This window comes from Bradysia coprophila, assembly GCF_014529535.1.
Source record: "Bradysia coprophila strain Holo2 chromosome IV unlocalized genomic scaffold, BU_Bcop_v1 contig_106, whole genome shotgun sequence".
NCBI classification, from domain to species: domain Eukaryota; kingdom Metazoa; phylum Arthropoda; class Insecta; order Diptera; family Sciaridae; genus Bradysia; species Bradysia coprophila.
Window position 1 is genome coordinate 4,216,561 of NW_023503372.1, and position 20,580 is coordinate 4,237,140.

The window sequence follows — 20,580 nt, forward strand, 5'->3', positions numbered from 1 at the left end:
GACAAAAGGCCAAGAGGAGGATTAGGTGTAGGGTTCGCTCCACTACAGGAAATCTCAATCTACGTTAATTCTTCAATTCACTTACCGTTCATTCATTTTCCCATTACTTTTATCACTCATATTAACTTGAGCGAGATTTAATGGTCGGACGGAACTCTTTTTCAATTTACGGATGAATACACGTTTCGAGTACGTTGGTTCTGTGTGATAAATTTCAAGTTTAATTCTAACAATTTAACATGAACAGAGACGAGAACAGAGTTGTCTTCTATATGCTACTTGAACTTACTGTTTTTTCTTTCATGTTTCCCAGAGTAAGAAAAAACACCACAAAACTTTTTCCAACAACAATTAACCGTGGCAATATCCAAAGTGTGCTCTCTCAACGGAATATAGCATAGGTATTCCTTAGGAACATTTTTGACGAGCAAAACATAAATATTTTTGCGATAGTAAAAACCACAATTTGTTTACACACGCTGTTACAGTAAGTATAATATAACAGAAACAACCACATGTAGCCATTCACTCTGGGAGCATTTTTTTCCCCATATTATTCTTCTTAACATCAAAATGGTATACACGTTTTTTGTGTTGCTGCTTCGCTTCGTATATATTCTAACGAACTTACATGCTGCCTGTTATACCCCCCTATACAGCATTAAATATATACACAACGAATAAACAGTACGCATGATTGGAGAAAACATATGAAAAAGTATACTCCGTTCGGTAATACAACAACTTGCTGTGGCATTGAATTTAAGGCTTCAACAGTTTTCCCCGGGCGCTCGTCGAGATACAATATTGTACATCTTTTTGCCAGTGGAACATAATAGAAAAAGAAGAGAGCAAAAAAAAATGGAAAAATTATGAAATTGTATCTTCTTTCCCATTTTTTATTCGATTATGGTGATTGGTGTTCAATTTTTAATTAAAAGAAAATCCTTTCCATAAAGCAAATTTATTTTTAGAATGTTGACGAACGTGTGAGAAATTTTATGTGACCGTGTGTAAAGTGTACAAAATATAATATTAAATCAATTTGGAAATTTTATTAGTCGCCAAACAACATCAGACTAGATACGAAAGACGACACAGAATAAAAACACAATTGGATTATTAGCTCATTCCATATTCAACACGTAGGTATATATATCCCCAAGAATTATGAATATAAAGTATGTAAATACGAAAAGGAAAGCAAAACAAATAAAATGTGGAAATGTTATTTTGATTGTTTAGCTGAATGTAAATCTATTTTGGAGGCGAGATTTATATATTTAAAAAAAAAATTGTGCGATGCGAATTGGTTACGTGCTGTACGGAGTTCTTGTACAATAAAAGCAGGATAACACACAAAGTATCCGCAAAGTTTCTTCAATATATTTTCTTTCTTTATTATTTTATCCGTTCAACAAACAGACGAACAATTATATTCATCTAAAAAATGTTATATTACAACACAGATAACTGTTCGTTGCTGTACATTTATACACATTTGTCGATTTATTGCGCTTCTTCGGGACCAGTTTGCAGGAATAAATATTCTTTCGAAAACTTTGATCATTAAGTCGAATTATGAGACAATTTTAAGTATGGGATAGACAATCCATCGGAGAGTTGGAGAGTTTTTCGGTCAAACAATTAATTTGGACAAAAGGGGTCACGTATAATTGTTGTATATATAAAGTTACACAGCGTAATGAACAATTTAGATACGGAACTTTAATCAACCAAAGATTCATGACCGATATCCCTGTTTTTTCTAACAAAAATTATGTTATGCAGCAAAGGCAATGTTTCCATTGTGAGGGGGAGAAAGTTGGAAAGAAAGTCCATTGAAGTTTTTTATTTGAACATTCTCGGTACACATAATTTGCACAATTCAATTTACTCTGTTTTTTGAATAGGAAATTGAACTTTTTCCCTTTTCAAAAAATTTGGATGGTTTATAATGCAAATAAGTATTTAATATTCTCGGATGGAACTTCTTCTAGAACTCTAAGAGCATACTATTAGATAAAATGCCAAGGTTGCGCAAAGTTTTTCTAAATTGTGGAACTTAAAGCACAAAAAAAACAGTCCTGAGTAATAGGCAGTGCCACCCTGGCTCGAAAAAGCTCTTCGGCGTTTTATGAAGAAAAAGTCCTTCATTCACACAAAAATCGAAAAGCCCTGTGGCCATCACATTTATGTAAAAGTAATGAATAATCTGCGAGCGGTTAAAAGACTCTAAGCAGAGCAGAGAGTTGATAACAAATGTATCGGCTTCTGTTATAATCTCTCTGAAGCAGAGAAATGATAAGTTGGCATGACTTAACTGTGTGTAGATAGAACAAGTGAATTACAGCTGGCACCTATTGGAGAGAACGCGAAAGAATTGAATATAAAATTGCATCTATTCTCTATCATATGTACAAGCTGTCATTGATTGTTCGCTCTATCTCGCTACGGGTCACCGTACCAATTTACCATTTCTCTGGCTCTAAGGTTCAACCCGTGAGTTCTAAAATGAAGCCAAGAAGACAACAATTTTTTCCAGTATAAAAGTATAAAAATTGTCACCAATTGACAGTGAAATGACAATGAAACTCAACAGTTTCATGAAAATTTTCGGAATTCGAAAGATGTGTCGAAAAATATCTTGTTCATAGATGATGTACCAAGTTAGAGAAGAGACTAGAAGAAATATAAAGATCGATACAGATTGGTATTGTAAATCATCATCTGTTATTGACAATGTAAAATAAACCATGACCTCAGGTTTGTGGTGCCTTTTATTGGAAAAAAGTAAATGTTAAAATGTGTGAAGTAGGAGATTTTGTATAGTGTTTGATACGGTAGCTAATCTCTTAATAAAAGATTTAACAGATTTGATGATTAGCCTCGTGATTAACGACAATATCTTTACTATTTTCCGATTTTTTTTTAAACCAGTCAACAAAAATGTAGTCCATACAATCTCGACATTTAACATGCAATCGCTACTTACAATTCAAAAAATGTAACACAAAACCATGTTTCATGTTCAGCATTCCAATCTACCAATTGGTGGGGAAAAGAAACGTTAAACGTTGTACAAGTGAATTATAAAAACAAACTTTTCCATAAATTCCTTCGAAATTTCCATTTCAAATTTCCGTCCTTTATTTTTCATGGAAAAATAACATATATACCCAGTCCAACCACTGCAACTTATCATCGAATTTCGCCATGAAAAGAATGTATGAATGGAAACGGACAAGCATGTGGCACAAAACAAGACTTTAAAGGTTTGGTTGACCCTTTTGCAAATTTATTGGTCGATCGAATTAAAGATTTCGAAATGGCAACAAAATGGAATTTTGTCGGCTATCTCAACCCAAAAACAAAATTATTTAGCAAATTTAACGAGATTTTGTGTTACGTATACGTGAATTTGGTCAAAGAACCAAACTTTACCTCATTAAGTTTTACGTCTGGAAAAGGGTCAACTATTTGTTCTCTGTATGTCTTGTGTAACACCCTTAGAATTTTGTTTCATATTATTTCTGTTCGAGTATTAAGGAACTAAACTACAAATAAATGCATTCACACTCCAAAAACTGAACTTTTATATTTTTCAAGGGGTTTTTCTCGCAAGATACAAATCTATTTGACTGAAAACTCGACATTCGAGAAAGTATTGTTAGGCTCTAGTCAGATCTTTCGTCTAAAAAGCCTCAAACTGTTGTGTACTGCCTTGGAATAATATTGCATTCTTTTCCCGCTATCAACATTTAACAACGTATGCAACAGGATTTCTTCCAAAGCTTTTCGCACTCCATCGTTTCCGATAGGCGCTGCTATTTTCCCCGGTTGAACTCAGTTTTCCGTACGAGATTTTTGCAATAATCAGCAGGTAAAGCCCATTGTCAAAGACCATTTGTCACAAATGAATTAGCTTGAAAAGCGTCCATTAAAAATACGGTTTCTCATTCGGGAGCTCCATGGTCCGACTTCCTCAAAAATAGATTGCAGCAATCAAATTTCTGGGTTTCCGAATTGAATTTTCTTTTGCAAATATTTTTGGACACTGACGGTGTTTCACTCAATTTCGACGAATATCTAACCTGACGACCACTAATATCGGGAAAATATAACGGTACCTCCATTAAATATAATGGTAAATCCGAATAAAACAACGAATCCGTTCAATATTGTCTAATGAAAAACGGTACTGTGGTAAAGTTGCAAAATTAGTTTTACTGTTGCATCGGCAAGACAATTGATATAACTGCTGCACATGAAACCATTTCCTACATCCATCAAGGTCATAGTTATATGCAGCTGACGATTTCTGAATCCGTAGTTCCATTTATAGCCACATAAACGTCCTTGATACCATGTGTTAAAGCTATTTCATGATATAAAAAAAAACGTAAATGGACTGGTTGTATAAATCGAATTAGTTCTCATTCCACACTGTGGGTATAATCACGGTATAAGGTTTTTTTTATCATCTGTAACGCGTAAAAAAGAGATTTTACAAGTTTTATGGGGAAAGTTTTAGTGTATAGAGCGGAGGCTATAGAGTTTGACATCGCCACTTTTAACGTGGTAATCAAATTTTAATTGGAGAAACTATTTATTAGATGCAAGTTAACTTTTATGTTGGCAAGTTTTTATGAATTAATTATTATTAGTAAAACAGAAACTATTAAATTTGTGTAATGAGCTATGGGTTCTTTGGACGACCGTTGAGAGTATTCATCAAGAGCGGTAAACAATAAATAAGTTTTCCAATAACAAGTAGTCTCGTCGCTGGAAAGTTATGTCATAAACAAATACAAAGACCGATCTTTCGTGCGGAATTGTAAGGTAAGAAACTAATAACAAACACATCAGCTAGGAAAACTTTCAACAGCACAAACTTTCCGTTTTAGTTTTAAATTAAAATATCGTCAACTCTTTTGAGAGGATACGCTCCTTGTCTTCCAATATGATTTTCGAATTCATGATATGAAAAAAGTTATTTTGTATGGATTGCTGAACGAATGTGAATGAATGAAATAAAACAATTTCGGTGTACTCGTACTGGCATTCAAACCTACAACTTCTCTTTGATAAGTCTGTACCTCTACATAGCTCAGTCACATTTCAAAAAATGACAAAGTGACAAATTGAATAAAATTCAACACGAAATTCAATGTACATGTTTGGAACCTAGTTCATTTACTCTACTTTTTGTTTCCTTGACTGAAAGTCATGGGTCTAACGGATGATAAACACTCTAAAGTGTTTGACACACAATGTTCACTACTATGATGGAAAATGCATGAATGTCACACTTTGTTCATTACTTGATAACTTGAGTGTTCCTCAACAGATGTCCAAAAAATAGCCAGATTATTTGTCTATATAATAGTCTCCTTATAATACGGAGTAATTTGTGACAGCTTTCCCAAAACGGAAAATACCGGGGTAATAATCTGTGATTTAATCCGAAAAGACTTTTATGTGATTTCTTGTATGTCTGTGCTAGAAAAAAAATCAACTCGTGTGAAGCGAGGGCTGTAATCACACGAGTTGCATACCCTATTCATGAACAAATAGGGCCAATTTTCAGTAGATTTATTTGCTAAAAAAGACTGTCTGTACGTTCACAAAGCGATGCGAAAGTGACAGACGCGAAATTTTTCTTTTGAACGGTCAGAGCGAAGTGATGCCCGTATTCACACGAGTTTAATTTTATTCAAGAGGAGGGCAAGAAATACGTCTTTACAGCGTCTTTTTGCAGACAATATACTAAAACATCTTTTGTTTGAAAATGTAGAAATAAGTTCCATTTATCTATTCTGAAATAGTACATTTTGTACCTAGGACTAAAAGTCTTTCTTAGCGTGTGAGAGGCATCCAGGGCGAGCCGAAGGCGAGTTCTTGAATCGAATACGCTAAGGCTTTTAGTCCGTGGTTACGAATAGTATTTTTCATGTTGGACCTTTCGGTCCTAGGTACGAAAATTGATTTTCAATAAAATAAAAGGAGTGAACAATCTGTGACAAAATAAGACAAGAGCTGCTTTGAGCAAGATGATATTTTTGTTACAATTTGTTACAAGGGACCTGAACCACAGAACCACCCAAAAGGTGTGGCCTAGTAAATGACATTTGAGATATAATTACTAGATCTGTTACTTCTGTTGTTAAAAGCATCACCTGATGTTTCATAAAAAATCTTTTACTTCATTAGTTTTAGCGCACAATTCGCTATACAAAATTACAATAAGCAGTGCCCATCACACTTTTTTTGTCGTCGCTATCGATAACAGATCTCGTGGTTTGCAAAAGGCTACTCGTGGTGAGTCAACTTTGTGTGGTTGTAGTACTTCATACTCTGCAACTTATTTTCATAAGGCTTAGTGGAAATCTACTACACCAGAGCTGGGGAGTCCAAATTCGTATGGGAAAATAAAAGTGTCTATGAAGTTGGCAGACCCCGTGTAAAACAAACCTCTATTACCTCACCGGCCCTATATAAAATTTTTTATCAGAAGGCCATTACGTTTTGTTTTCCGCGGGGTCCGCCGACTTCATCGACACTTTTATTTTTTTTTATATTGATTTTCTCGAAATTTCTTGAAAAGCACTTTCAAGTTGAAGATAACTCGAGAAATGTCATTAAAATTGTGAAATTTCAAGAAAATATTTTCCCAAAGGCACAATTCTTTTAGTTTATTATTTCTTTGGATAGAATTGTTGTTAACAGATTAGAGCCCGAAACTTGATTAAAATCTGATGTTAGTTTAATTCATATTGTCGCTGTCGCATCGTTAGCAGATTTAGTTTTCTATGAAAGAACTACTTCATTCCTCACTGTATTCCTCACAAGCTATTATAATCAGATATCACAACTTTGCTATTGTTACAGACTAGACTAGACTAGAAATGTATCAAATGCAATGTTCTCTGCAAACTAAAACTCTGTTTATAACAGTATAACATTTACAACAACGAGAACATTTTTATTTCAAGTTTTGATTGGGTAATATAATCTTGCAGCACTGCAATCATAAAACGAAACTTTTTTTCCCTTCAGTATTTTCGTTCCATAACAATGTGTCATTAAAATGCACTTTGACTGACTATAAAAACTGGTTTTAGTACAAACACATTGCACAACGTTTCATCTAGTTTAAAACAAATGAAAATCCTGCAATGAGTGGATGTTGCATAAAACAAAGAGTCAGATTTTTGTTTTAATATTATTGCACAACATTTTGCATGTTAACAATCTCTTTGTGCAACTTTGTAATATAAAACCAAAACAAACGAACTTGTTTCACTCGCTATACATTTCTAACATCATACACCAGCGAAAGATACTTTCCGTTTTTTCTTACCTCTACGATGCCAACATCATAAACTTCTCCACTCAACAGGCGATTTAAGATTTAATAAAAAAGGAGAAAAGAAAAGGGAAAAGAAGATTATGAAATTTAAGATTTGGTTTCTGGAAATAATCCCCAATTTTACAGTAAAGCCGGTCTGGTTTGTTTACGTAATACTAGATGATACCTGCCGCATAAATTTCTCGAAATGTGAAAATTCCATTCATGAGAACGTAGTTGGTGTGAAAAAAATCAATTTCATTTGGTGACATTTTTTTCAGCTTTATAATTTGATCGTAAAGGAAGTTTACTTGCAGCACTCTGCAAAAATGAAATTTTTCACAATGGGCTGGGCACATTGTTGACACTTGCGATAATTTTCATTTTACCTTACTCAACACGGAAAATTCGGCAAATTCGACATTTGTTGTGTGCTGCATATATTTGCTGCAGACTGAATAATGTTCCCGTGTGTTGTATTACAATAAACATGTAATATGAATATTTTCAAAATATAGTTCCGGCAACAATATTATTCAGCTCGTAGGAATATTGTGAGGTTCCCAGGTATATATTTGCTGTGTGCTGAATTATATCTTCAAATTAGTTGTGGGATGTATTACTTAACTTTACCTGCATGCCGAATATTGACTAAATGGTACTATCGAACTATACCTGCATGCTGAATATTGACTAAATGAATAAAGTCGTCTGTATTTAGAATGGACTATGCAACAATAAATTTATTGTTTTAATAAAATAAAAGGAAGATCTCAAGAACATACGCATAAAGATGATTATCAAATCTAATTTTATTCCTTCATTTAAAGTTATTTCTATTTTTACCGAATTAATATGCAATGATAATGTTACATTTATGTATTTCAATAGAAATTTTGACGAACGAACTTTTAAATCCATTTTCGGTGTTAAAGGCTTTTGAAATGTTAACAGAAATAGTTGGTTGTATTCAGCAATAAATGATGGAATTTGTTTATGTACTGTCCGTTTGACAAGAGGATCGCCACGGTTCAGCAGGGGGTTTTGAACATTTGTTTTTTACACGTTGGCACACGTGCTCTTGTCAGATTCAAGATTATTTTTACGAAGGTTACGCTGATTATACTTTGTGAAAAAGGCCAATACCTTGCAAATATGTCACATCTTGGACAGAATTTGACACTGCAATATCTGCAACATGAAAAAACTAAATGTTCGAAACCCCGTGCTTCCACCTACGTAATATACACAAACTAGGTGAGCCAATCTTAATTTATTAATTCGCGTAATAGATGCTCACTATTAATGTGAACAGTTTTTTTGTAGAATGATTGAAAAAACCTCTAATTCAGAACCAGGCTCAGAATTAAAATAATAATATCCGCTGACATTGCTTAGTGGGGAGAAGTACTACATTTCATAGAAAATAAATTCAATTAAATGTTGTTGCATAACCCATTCCAAATACGGACGACTTTATTCATTTAGTCAATATTCAGCATGCAGGTATAAATATGCCTGTGTGCTGCATAAAGCAAAGTAACAACGGTTCGAAATAAGACTGTCACTATATGCAAGCAGTATAGCAGCAGTGGTAAAGTCGTTGGCAGTCAGAAACTGAGGTTAAGCATCGATGGTCGCGGTCCGTACTTGGGTGGGTGACCGGAAAAAACGTAAGCAAAAAAAAATTCTGTTAGCAATTTAATATGATGAATTTAAATATAAATCTACGGCTAATAACAAATAATAATAATAAAATTGAAAATAAAAAAAAAATTTGAAAAAGTTTTTTTGTTTTTTTTTGCTAACGCAAATAAAATTGATAAAGTTAATTAAATCAATTTCTTCTATTAAACGATAAATTAGGTTGTTTATTGAATTGAAAAAAATGGCGTCATTTTATATTATAAAACAGGCATACAGCTAAGACCTGCACGTTGAAAAATAATATCCAGCACACAACAACAATATTCATTAGGCGGGCATTGTATGATCCTCAGATCAATATGCAGCACACAACTAATGTTCTATAATCGTGAAGCTGTTCCCGATTTCTTCGTCTGGGGTGCATATATGAGTTTTCCGTGAACCTGTTACAGACGGCAAGCATATGACCAGTATTATGATTTTGGTCTATTACTTCCATCGATCAAAGTATTTTTAATCTGTTAAAATCTTGTACTTCAATTTTTTTAACATGTATTTTACTCTATAAAGCACCATATTGCCCTGAGCATGTCATTTTTTTTTGTCGTCGTTATCGATAACAGATGAATAGCCATATGTGACAGGTTTGATTGATTGTTTGGCGATTGTTATTTTGTCACGAGGGATTATAGCCCTTGCCTTCGGCTCCCTCTCTATGTACTATTAAGTTTCCATACGAAACGTTGCTCGACATTTAGTGTCGAAAATGAAGTAAAAATCGAGTGCGGCTCTTCGCATTTTGATTTTTATTAAAGTTAAAAGTTATGCATTTCGCTATACCGACAGCATTAAAATTGGTGCAGCCCGCATAGTGCCGGAGCATAAAATCCATTTTCCATAAACTTTTTTTTTCCGTCAATTTTCAGTCAAATTCTCTTTCATGGTGTGGTGATGGTTGGCAGTAGGTTTTCCCGTCGGATGTATTTAGCGTATAGATATAAGTTTCATGTTCACATCACAAGCCACATTCTATTTTCACTTGAAAACTTAAATTAAACGTGAAAATCTCACGTATTCTGTGGAAATATTACATTATGCGATAGGACATGAATAAAACCATTGGTTGGAACTTGTTGCGCTACGAGTCCGATATTATTTTACACAGCACCAAACTATAGCACTCTAGATTCCAAGCACTAACATAAAAAAAACGTTTCCAGTCTAATGACATCACAGGCCGTTTTTTTAAGTTAATGCTTGGAACTCTAGCTCTAGCTATGCACAAAGGAATCAAATTTGAAACTGTATCATCACTGCACAATGGAACGGGTTAACTATGCGATTACGCACGTCTCACTAAAAAGTGCCTGAGGTCGTACCTTGATGTGGACTTATTGCGTCTAGGACCAGGATTTTTCTTCAACGTATTTTATGAAAATTACATTTCTAAGCATACTTAAGCTTAATAAATGGATAGTTCGAGGTACTAATACAGACACACCTAGCAATAACACTCGTATGTGAAACGTCAAAAAGAAAGGATAACTACTGTCTTAACGAAAGAAATGCAAAGGCTATTCTGATACCATCAGTCTTCAAATATTTTCTATGTTATTGGTATGCGTAGTGCTCTGGTCTTAGATATAAAAGTCGATATGGAAGTCACAAGATCGCTTGAAACCGAGAAAGTAGTAGTAGTAAGTTGAGTTCACTTTCTCTTGCGTGTTGCGTATTATTTCTATCACTTTTTTGATAAAACGTTTTCCCATAGTTTCCAATTTTTCCCGCATTTTCCCGAATTTTTCTATATTTTTCCAAACTTTTCCGAAAATAATTTTTGGGAAAATTATGGAAAATGTGGAAAAATTCTATAAAATTTGGGAAAATGTTTTCCCAAAAATAGTCTCTGAAATTCTATTTATTCCAATAATTTTATAATTTCAACGCATAAATGAACCTCTTTCTTCTACAAGCAAACCTCCAAATTCTCCAACATTTCGGTATAAACTCGGTTCCTCTGACATTATAGCACTGAAATTGCAATCATACAATTCAACTTTGACGTTAGTTAATTCAGTGTTACTGCTAGGAGCTAGTGCTATGTTACAACCAACACTTGAAGTTTGTGCAGTTTTGAAAGCTTTGAAATTCAACTTAGAAAACTGTTGATTCATGAGGAGTAAAAACAAATAATTTTGAATTCAGTTTAACCATAATTTCAGGGGAATTTTTATTTAATTTTGGCGGAGCTCTAATTGTTCACACACCTCGGATCCATCCTACAAAATAGCATCTTTCATTAAATAATTAACACAACAGACAATTGAAACAATTTACAATTGATTAGTACCTATATATTGAAACGTAACTTCGGTCAATTCTGTTAATAAACAGCGTTGCCTTTAACGAGCTTTTTAATTAAAAATATCAATTTTTTATTGTTTGCAATCATGCAATATCCAGAATTATTTACATTTTCAACACAAAAATTTGTATAACATCAAAATACTCAATCCCAATGGAATTTAAATTGCATGTTCACTCGCAAATGGTTGTTAAAATACCTTTTGAAATACTGGAAATGCGTTCATTATTCAAAGATTTAATAGAATTTTCCAGTTCAGTTTTCCATTCATCATTCGTTGTATTTTGTATTGCATTTTCACCGAAAGATTATCGGTGTGTGAACGCTTACTGCAGGGGAATAGGATTTTAATTGATTTAGTGACACACCCGTTATCTTTTTTTTGAAAATGAAAATGGTTTGTTGGTTCGTTCGCACAACATTTTTCATTAACCCGAAAGTCTAATTAAATTGTGTGTATTCCGTTGAACACAATCAACCATCGCGCGACGTCCTTATCTAATATTCAGTGTAACAGTTTTCATGCAAATTTACATAAATTACAATATTAATAAAGCAAACAAAATACAAATTAATCAGCAAATAGGTAAGCACAGTGGAAAAATTGTATCTATGTGTTTATGTGGGGGGTTCATTCATTTGATAAGCAACCAAAATTGTAAATAGTGTAAACGTTTTACTCAAATACGCACAACTTGATGAAAGGTAAAATAATTTCGTTATTTATTCGTGTCGTGTATGCGGTATACCGGGTATAGATGATTCATGAACATTTTCCAAAATCGATTCAATTTTACACGTAGACAATGTTAAATGTTTTGTTTACTAACCATTTTGAATGTTTTCGCTGAACGCGTAATTATATTAAATAGTCGCAGTGGGAAGGGCTCGGGAAAGGCGATATTTTTTTTTCAAGGAGTATGTGGCATTCGAATCATGATTTACCTAGTGCTTATCATATTTTTCAGTCAAGCTGTGACACCCCGGTGAGAATTCTTTGAGCATGATGCAAGGATTTCGAGCAAACGTTTAAAAGGAAAAGCATAAACAGTTGGTGCGGAAGTTTTCTAGACGGATTTTCTTATTCTTTTTCACGTTCAATAGATATCCTGCAGGTTTGCCACTCAAAAACGGAAGATTATAGAGAATTTAGGTGGAAAGAATGTGAAAATATTGTGGTTTGGTTTGGTTTTGGAAACTCCATCATCCCTTATATTAAAGTTGACGAGAGTATACTCTCTTGTTTTAGCTAGAATATGGCAATATTGAGGCATTTTCGTTCTAGTTAAAAAGTCAGCTCCACAAAATATCCGTTAGAACTAATCGATCTAATTGCATGCAGAAAAAAAGAGTTACACTGACAAAAAACGCTTGAAAGTCTCACCTGGAGAGGGATTACGACATCAGTTCTCTTTTCTCTTTTCAATTAAAACTCTACCGATAGAGAACAATTCACTATCTCATTAAAAGATGTCGCTGCAACAAAACCAATGTCATCAGAAAAATAATTAATTTTTTGCTCGACGGATTTTTGTCAAATAAAATGCCATCGTGTAGCACATGACCTCAGGACTCTGGAACAGCAATTATTTTTTAAATCGGTCCTATATCGGCTTGGCGATAAGAGTCTTAAAAAAGGATGTAATGAAACGGCAGCAAACGTTTCTTCATACCCAAGCCGATATAGGACCGGTTGAAAAACTGATTCCGGAGTCCTGAGATCATGTGATACACGATGGCATTTTATTTGACTAAAATCCGTCGAGCAAGAAATTAATTATTTTTCTGTTGACATTGTTTTTGTTACAGCGACATCTTTCAGTGAAATGGTGAATAGTTCTCTATCGGTAGAGTTTTGATTGAATAGAGAAAAGAGAACTGTTGTCGTAATCCCTCTCCTGTTTTGCGTAACTTTGTTTCCAAGATTATCTACAATGACTGTCACAGCTGTACTTTTCTTATGAGACCCTACATCTGGGGTAGTCATTCTAGATTACCTGGAGTCAGAGTTATCCAAAACAGGTGAGATTTTCAAATCTTTTTTGTCAGTTGCACACGGAAGTTGCAAACCAGCCGAGAATCTTACCACTGATCTATTTTGTGTTCTTTATTTCGTTGGAGTTCATTTCGAACAGTTATTACCAAGAAAAAAAAATCGTACTAAGACTTTAATATGCATTTTAATCCCTAAAAAATCTAATGTAATCCCACACGGACCTCAAATTTTAACGAAAGAAAAATAACCTTCTAAAGACGACAAATATAAAATTCATAGTTATCGAATCCATGTGAATCGATCTACAATCTTGTACTTCATTAGTAACATACATTTTACTATAATAAGACAATTCGAACCACAGCTCATTGCACTTTTTTTGCAGCTGTCGATAACAGGTGATCCAGTCGTCGGTAGCATATCTTTTCTTCCCTATTCATATTCAACTATAACACCGAGAATATCGAGCCAAGAAACTTGTAAATAAGGAGAGAATAGAGACTTGACCAATCGTAACCTCAAAGGTTGGGGAAGATTTGAACCACTCGAAAGAGTCTTGAAGTTCTATGTGCAAATATCCATTACGTATTACGGTATGGCACCAATAGCATACTCTCGGAAATACGTTTAGTCGATTCAGAATGATATTTTAAGCCAAAAATGGTTCGACACTATACCTCGAAAATGCACCTTCGATTTTATAGATCGATATTAATCATGTGTGGAACCTGTATGTAACGTGTTTGCGTGCGTTTGTTTGTTTGAACACACTATTCTAATATACCGAAACAATCTGAATGAGGTGTTTAATGTTTAGAGAGTTCCATCGATCCAATTGTTGCTATTAATTTCACGTGTGGTATTACCACCGCATCACGCATTAACATTGATATCTCATGTGGAGTGAATTTGCACACGGTGATTGACACTATAATTCTACGTCAGTACTGTCCACTAGTCTCAAACATACACCTAAAAAAATCTTGTCCAGCTCAACTGTAGTCTTTGTACGAATGTACTGTACAAATTCGCGACAAGTACATTATGTTAACGTAGCAGTAATATTTACAGCACAGCTGTATAAATGTACAGTTGAGCGAACGTTGATTGCCTGATCCAAAATTAAAAATTGTACAGAAAATATAGTCAAAATCCACCATTTTTCATTGTTATAGTAGTACGTTAAATTCATCGTTAAATTCATGGGTGTTTCGATATGACTTTAAGACGTTAGCAAAAACTAAAACGAATGTTTGTTCGTCTATTGTAGACGCATAAAATAAAATGCTGGACCGTCAAATTTTTTTAAGCGATACACATGTATCCGACCTGTATGTATCACAAAAAAAAAGTTGCCACTCCACACGACTTTCAAATGCCTTTCCTCATGATGATGATAACGGGGGCTAACGTGCTCCAGACGTACGTGCTTATCACAAGTTTATTGAAAATATGAAGAAATATTTTGTTGCTGGTATCGACAAAATGACTTAATGTAAAATGAGCAACGTTGGATTTTCTTTGTCTGCCTAAAAAGGTATACGACCTTCGTAAGTCTTCACATAGACGAGGCAGTCTAGTTTAAAATACAATATTTTAAATGCGGCAGAGACGGATTAGTGAACTGGATAAGGCTAAATGGACTGAGTCCTGAATAGTATGAGCAATATAATATCGGATAGAAACTAAACTTTGATTCACATAGGATGGAACAGTTGTCGTATTATACTTTCTTACAACGCACTTCGTTGTTTCTTATCATCATTTTATTCCGATTATAGTTGAGCAATTCAATAAACTTTCATTTCGTGATCGTTTACTGTAAACTTTTCGCATACAAATTGTAAGCAATTTATTTTTATGAGAGTGAAAGTTTTATCTACCAAACGTTTTATGCTGATAAACGAACATTTAGTGGATTGGTTTTCATTTTATTTTTTTAATTGAATGTATTCACGGGATGATCAAGAGATCACGGTATGAGGGGAAGCAATTCTTAAAAAGCAAACTACCAGGTTGCAATCTGTTACCAAGACCAGACTCCATATTCTATCAATTTTTTGATAGACAAAATCTATTACTTCTTTTCTGAAACACATTTTCTTATATAAAGATTAAAGACTTCATAGCTTGCTGTTGATATCGCTGTCGATAACAGATGACATAGTAGCTATCTGAAAAAGGATGACATACATGTCTGGTCCACAAGAATTGGGCTGGTCAGGTCCCTTGACACAAAATTTTTCAAAATGTATTTGAATATTTAACAGTAAAGGGACTGTAAAACGTGAGTTTTGTTTTTCCATTCGTACCACATACATAGGAGTAGCAACTATCTTTACATTTAATCCCATCCACTTCATTTTCTGAATTGAGTCCTTAGAGTTTAAGAGGCTCCGAGCGTTCAGCTCAGACACAAACCAAAAATTGAAGAAAAAATAGCAATATTTAGGAACATCAATCTGTACGACTAAAGTAGGAAAACACATTCTGATGAGGGGAAATACTTAATTTGGCATTACTTTACCGAAATGTGGTCTCACATTATCACTTTTTAGAGTTCTATTCAATTAATTTTGCTATTTAAATCACCTCTGCAAGAGTACAGAATTTAAACTTTAGGTACACACTTCTATGCATTTAATTAAAAAATTCACAAACTAGTAACACTAATACGTTGTTGCACACATTTTTCACTGAAATTTGGTTCGACATTCTTAAAATTTGAGCATTTACCGTCACTATTAAATTTAAAAACTGTTTATTGTGTTAAAATCAGCCATTTTTCAATTTCGACACCGCGTCCTTGTTCACTTCGAAAAATTTCGTGAATGCTTGATGACATATTAAAACTTCGAAACGTGAAAACTAACCGTACTTTTAAGAAGAAAAACGGAAAAATAAAAATTTGAAAATGACAACAAAGAAATACATAAAATCTCATGTTTCAAACGTACGACGGATGAATGTGCGGTGATATTAATTTATGCTTCCGAGTTTTCGCTTAAACAACCGTAAAAATTGTTAAAATTTCTAGAAATCCTAATAAAGACAATAAAGACATATGAGCACGACACAGAATATTCCTCGTTTACAATTTCCGGTCCGCATATATTGTTGATCTGAACCATATATTGGGCGAGGTTCAGAGAATGAACTCGCATTAGTCTACTTGCAATCAACTATTTTCTTCTTCCCTATTCACTTGCATGAAGGCCATGTTACCGATTCTTCGTTCGTAACTAACATTACTACAATATTCCGAAGATACAGAACTTTATTTTACCTGGAAAACATACTAATTCCAGAGGTGGTGTTATCTAACATGCAGCAAAAATTAAGTTAAAACGAATAAACCAAGCCAAACAAACAGAGTAAAGAGCATAGTTACTCTTCCCTTTCCCATGGATCGCGTGAAGCGAGAGTGGAGATATAATGCTGTTTCGACCTCCGGATACAGTCACGGACAGAGGTTAGCGTGGTCTAACCATCTTAAGTCCATAATTATCCAAAATTGCTAAATTGTTCTTTAGCATGGATATATTAATCAATCCATGAAGGCCATGTTACCAATTTTATTTTAGTCAGTTGTCCCGTATATAAAGTGAGGCTCGAAATACCTATTCATTTTCGTAATAATCTAACTAGCATTGTTATATAGATTGAACGCATTGTAATTAATCTAATAATTTTTTAAATTCCTTTCAATGGCTTATTATTCGAAACTATCCGCGCAAAGTTTTAAACTTCGAAATACATAGATGGAACTGGGAGCCACAAAACAAATGTTCGAATTTTTATTGTCATAGGATAACCCATAATATTATTAAGAATAATCACAAGCGTTTCATTCGAATGAAACGAGATGGCGACATAGTATTTGGTTTGTATCAAAACTGAAGACTCGGAACCTCTTAACATTTTTAAATCCGGTTGTTATGTTAAATGGACAAATCGACACTTGTTGACTCAAGTAAAAATCTTGAAAGTCAGATAAAAACTACTCAAGTAAACATGTGTAATTACTACCAGCTCGCCTGAAATATTCAAAGACTAAGCCTAGCTGTACCACACCTGTTTCTATATGTATTACTTCATAAAAAAAGTTTCCCTCTTAACCAGAGGAGCTCACTAATATATTTATGAATGTACGGGAAGTTGGCGCCCCTGGTATAGGCTGAAAAATTATACCTTCATTTCATTCAGGGATGTGATGCCACAAGAATTGGTTTCTTTGTTTCCGAAAATGCCTTTACTAAAGAACAAGGAAACGAGTAATGTAGACATCAGCTTAAGTGCGACGATGCATTCATTTCATTCGCAATTTCTGCAAGCTTCAAAAGAAACCCTATATTATGTGCACCGTACATAATACCCGCTTTACCGTGCTTGCTTCATTTTCAACAATTGCCGAAAAATTGTCAATAATTAATGAGTCTATTTTAAGTGTAAACCTATTTTAAATGCAAATTACAAATGCCTTTAGAGTATACCTATTCGGAATGCTTTTTGTAAAGTAATGCCGTTACAATTTATTTCTCAAAAGGATTCCATTTCCTTGCGCGCTGCTGGCATTTTAAATTAATTTATAATTCAGAATTCAACTTAATGAATGAACAAGCGAATTACTTACACCACAACAATAATTTGAAAGCATCTCTAATAACACACAGCAATGTAATATACAATTACATTAATTTTCGCCTAAACAACGTTATGTACACGTCAAGCCAATTCAATATTATACATTTTTACCCTTCTACGCCCCATCCGCCCATTACTCATTTCGTGATAATAAAAATATATTTTCCCTTACCCATCCATTCTTATCCAATACATTTTCTGAGTGCGTACACGAAGGAGATGATTTTTCGCAGACCGTGATTTTCTTTTTCTGTAAGCTAAGGATAATAATACCGTGCCGGACACACACGCACACAGCCACCCGACAGCAACCCAAGAATAATATCCTTTTTAGGACGAGAAACGAAAACCTATTTTTATTACTCTCTGCATTTTGTTTTCGGCTTAGTGATTTGTTATCGTTTCTCCACATTTTCTTATGAAAATCATCCATGAATGGAAGATTGGTCGGGTTGCAGATGAAGCGCGTTTATATATAGAGATACAGATTTTAATGTGGAAAATGAACAGACAATAAATAATATTATAAGGAAATTGTGTTAAATTGATGGAACTGTATCAGATTATATATCATTTTTGGTTATTGTTACATTGGATGAGGTGGTGAACGGGAAATTTTATACGTTAAAGTATAACATTTCAAGTATCAAGTAAAATCGATTTAGATACAGTTCACCGAGTCAGGTTGTAATTAACTTTGTGTTTTGCTATAAATTTTCAAAATTTTCTAACTGAATTTGTCCGATAAAAGTTATTTGTGCTGGTGTACCCGACCACTTACCTATAAATTAACCGAAAACGACTCATTTTTAGATAGATTGATTTACAAAACTTTCACGTGCACACCGTAGATATTCCTATCGAAATTGGAGAGGTGAAGACCAGATATTAAACTGAGATTTTAAACAAATTGCAAAGTTTCAGATAAAATTTGCTTTAATGGAAATGGGCAGCAAATTTGAGTAATTAAAAGAAGCCGTTTGAGAACCAATTAACGGCAAAAAAGTTTTAAAAAAAGTTAAAAAATAAAGTTTTCCAAGAAGCGTAACAATACAGTGAAGGGCAATCAAATTTCAGTCGAAATTTGCTTCAGCTGATTTTCAGCTGATTCACTCATCCAAACCAAACTGGTTATAAGGGTTTATACGAATTTAACAGTACACACACGCGCTTGGTAGTGGTAGTACCAAATAAACAAGCATAGTCAGTTTTGTTTGTATTAGTGAATCAGCGGAAAATCAGCTGAAGCGAATTTCGACTGAAATTTGATTGCCCTTCACTGTTTTGTTACGCTTCTTGGAAAACTTTCTTTTTAAACTTTTTTTTAATTTTTTGATTTTAAGGCATATGAAATGGAACCAAAGGGTCGTTAAGATAAAACGTTCCAGAAGCAGTTGTCATCTGTTATCGACGTGAGAGACAAAACCGATTAAAATATCAATTTGAAATGAAAATAGTTCCCAGCCACAGTTCTATAATTTAGTGGTCGTCAAATATTCATTCTAAATTAAATTTTCCTTCCGAGAACACATGTTTGTAACTAAATTATTGTTTTGGAAGCTTCTCGAATCCTAGAAATCTGACAAAAACTGCCCTTTACACAAAATGTACGTTGAGAATCCTGTCCCGTGTATGAAAAATTTAAGCGCCACATATCTCGTACTCTAATCGAGAACCAACATTTTTCAAACAATTTTTCATTTTCAAAAAAAATCCGCATTTTATCATGCTCAATCATATAAGATAACGAAAAGAAACGCCATCGGAGCCAATTTCTTTGACACAAGGGACTGTACTATGAAACTAAATGAAGTAAGAGATTATCATGCCCGCACGTTAGTAAGCGGGCGTGACGCAAGTCCACTACTAGAAAAGTTTAAAAAAATGGGGACGGCGGAGCGTATTTACAATAACTTTTTGAATCTCACTCTTGGCTCCAATCCGTACGAATTCAACGAGCTATCACACGTTACTGCAGCTTCAAAATTGGCCGAGATAGTGGCAGATGTTGAGGAACCTATTGTTAGGAAAATGGTTAAAAAATGTACTGGAAGAATGTAAACGGAAGAAAACCGAATCATCTGCCATTTGTGACGAGAATTAATTTTTGTAAAATTTTCTTTCACAATTTTTTTTAGTCAATTTTTTGTTGATAAAACTTTTGCGTACGGCGCACAATGCGTCACCCTCAGCGATATCAGTCATTTTGTAAGTAATCACGTAAAGCACAGTACGTACGTTGTTCCAAATTTTTATTTTGACAGGTCGGTCTATATCATTTGGAACAATGGACGAAAATCGTTTGTTTCGTGTAATTATTTAGACGAGAACTGGACTTTTCCTCTTTATATCTTTTGAACTTCATTTCTTCAAACCAATCTCGCGTTGCATAAGTTCTTTGAGACCCTGGAGTGTATTAAAAAATAGGAAACGTAAGCGTTAGGCCATTGGTTTTTTAAGCGACTCAAGAACTGAGAACGTTCTCAATAAACTTTTTCGAAGAAAATTTCACAGGACTATGAATGGTTGGCGCTGTCGGAAAGTCGGTCAATATTTTCATGTTTTTTGAATTTTGGA

General features: G+C 34.0%; 1 protein-coding gene across 2 annotated transcripts in view; it reads left to right on the plus strand.

Moving 5' to 3' along the window:
• Positions 1-326: 326 nt before the first annotated feature.
• LOC119071041 (ras-related protein Rap1) overlaps positions 327-20,580 on the plus strand; it is a 32,800-nt gene continuing 12,546 nt past the window's right edge. The window contains exons 1-3 of one of the 2 annotated variants that reach the window (XM_037175642.1): positions 327-487; positions 660-912; positions 975-1,149. The gene's annotated coding sequence lies outside the window, so the exon portion shown is untranslated. The remainder of the gene's footprint in view (positions 488-659; positions 913-974; positions 1,150-20,580) is intronic. The other variant, XM_037175641.1, reaches the window with a different exon arrangement.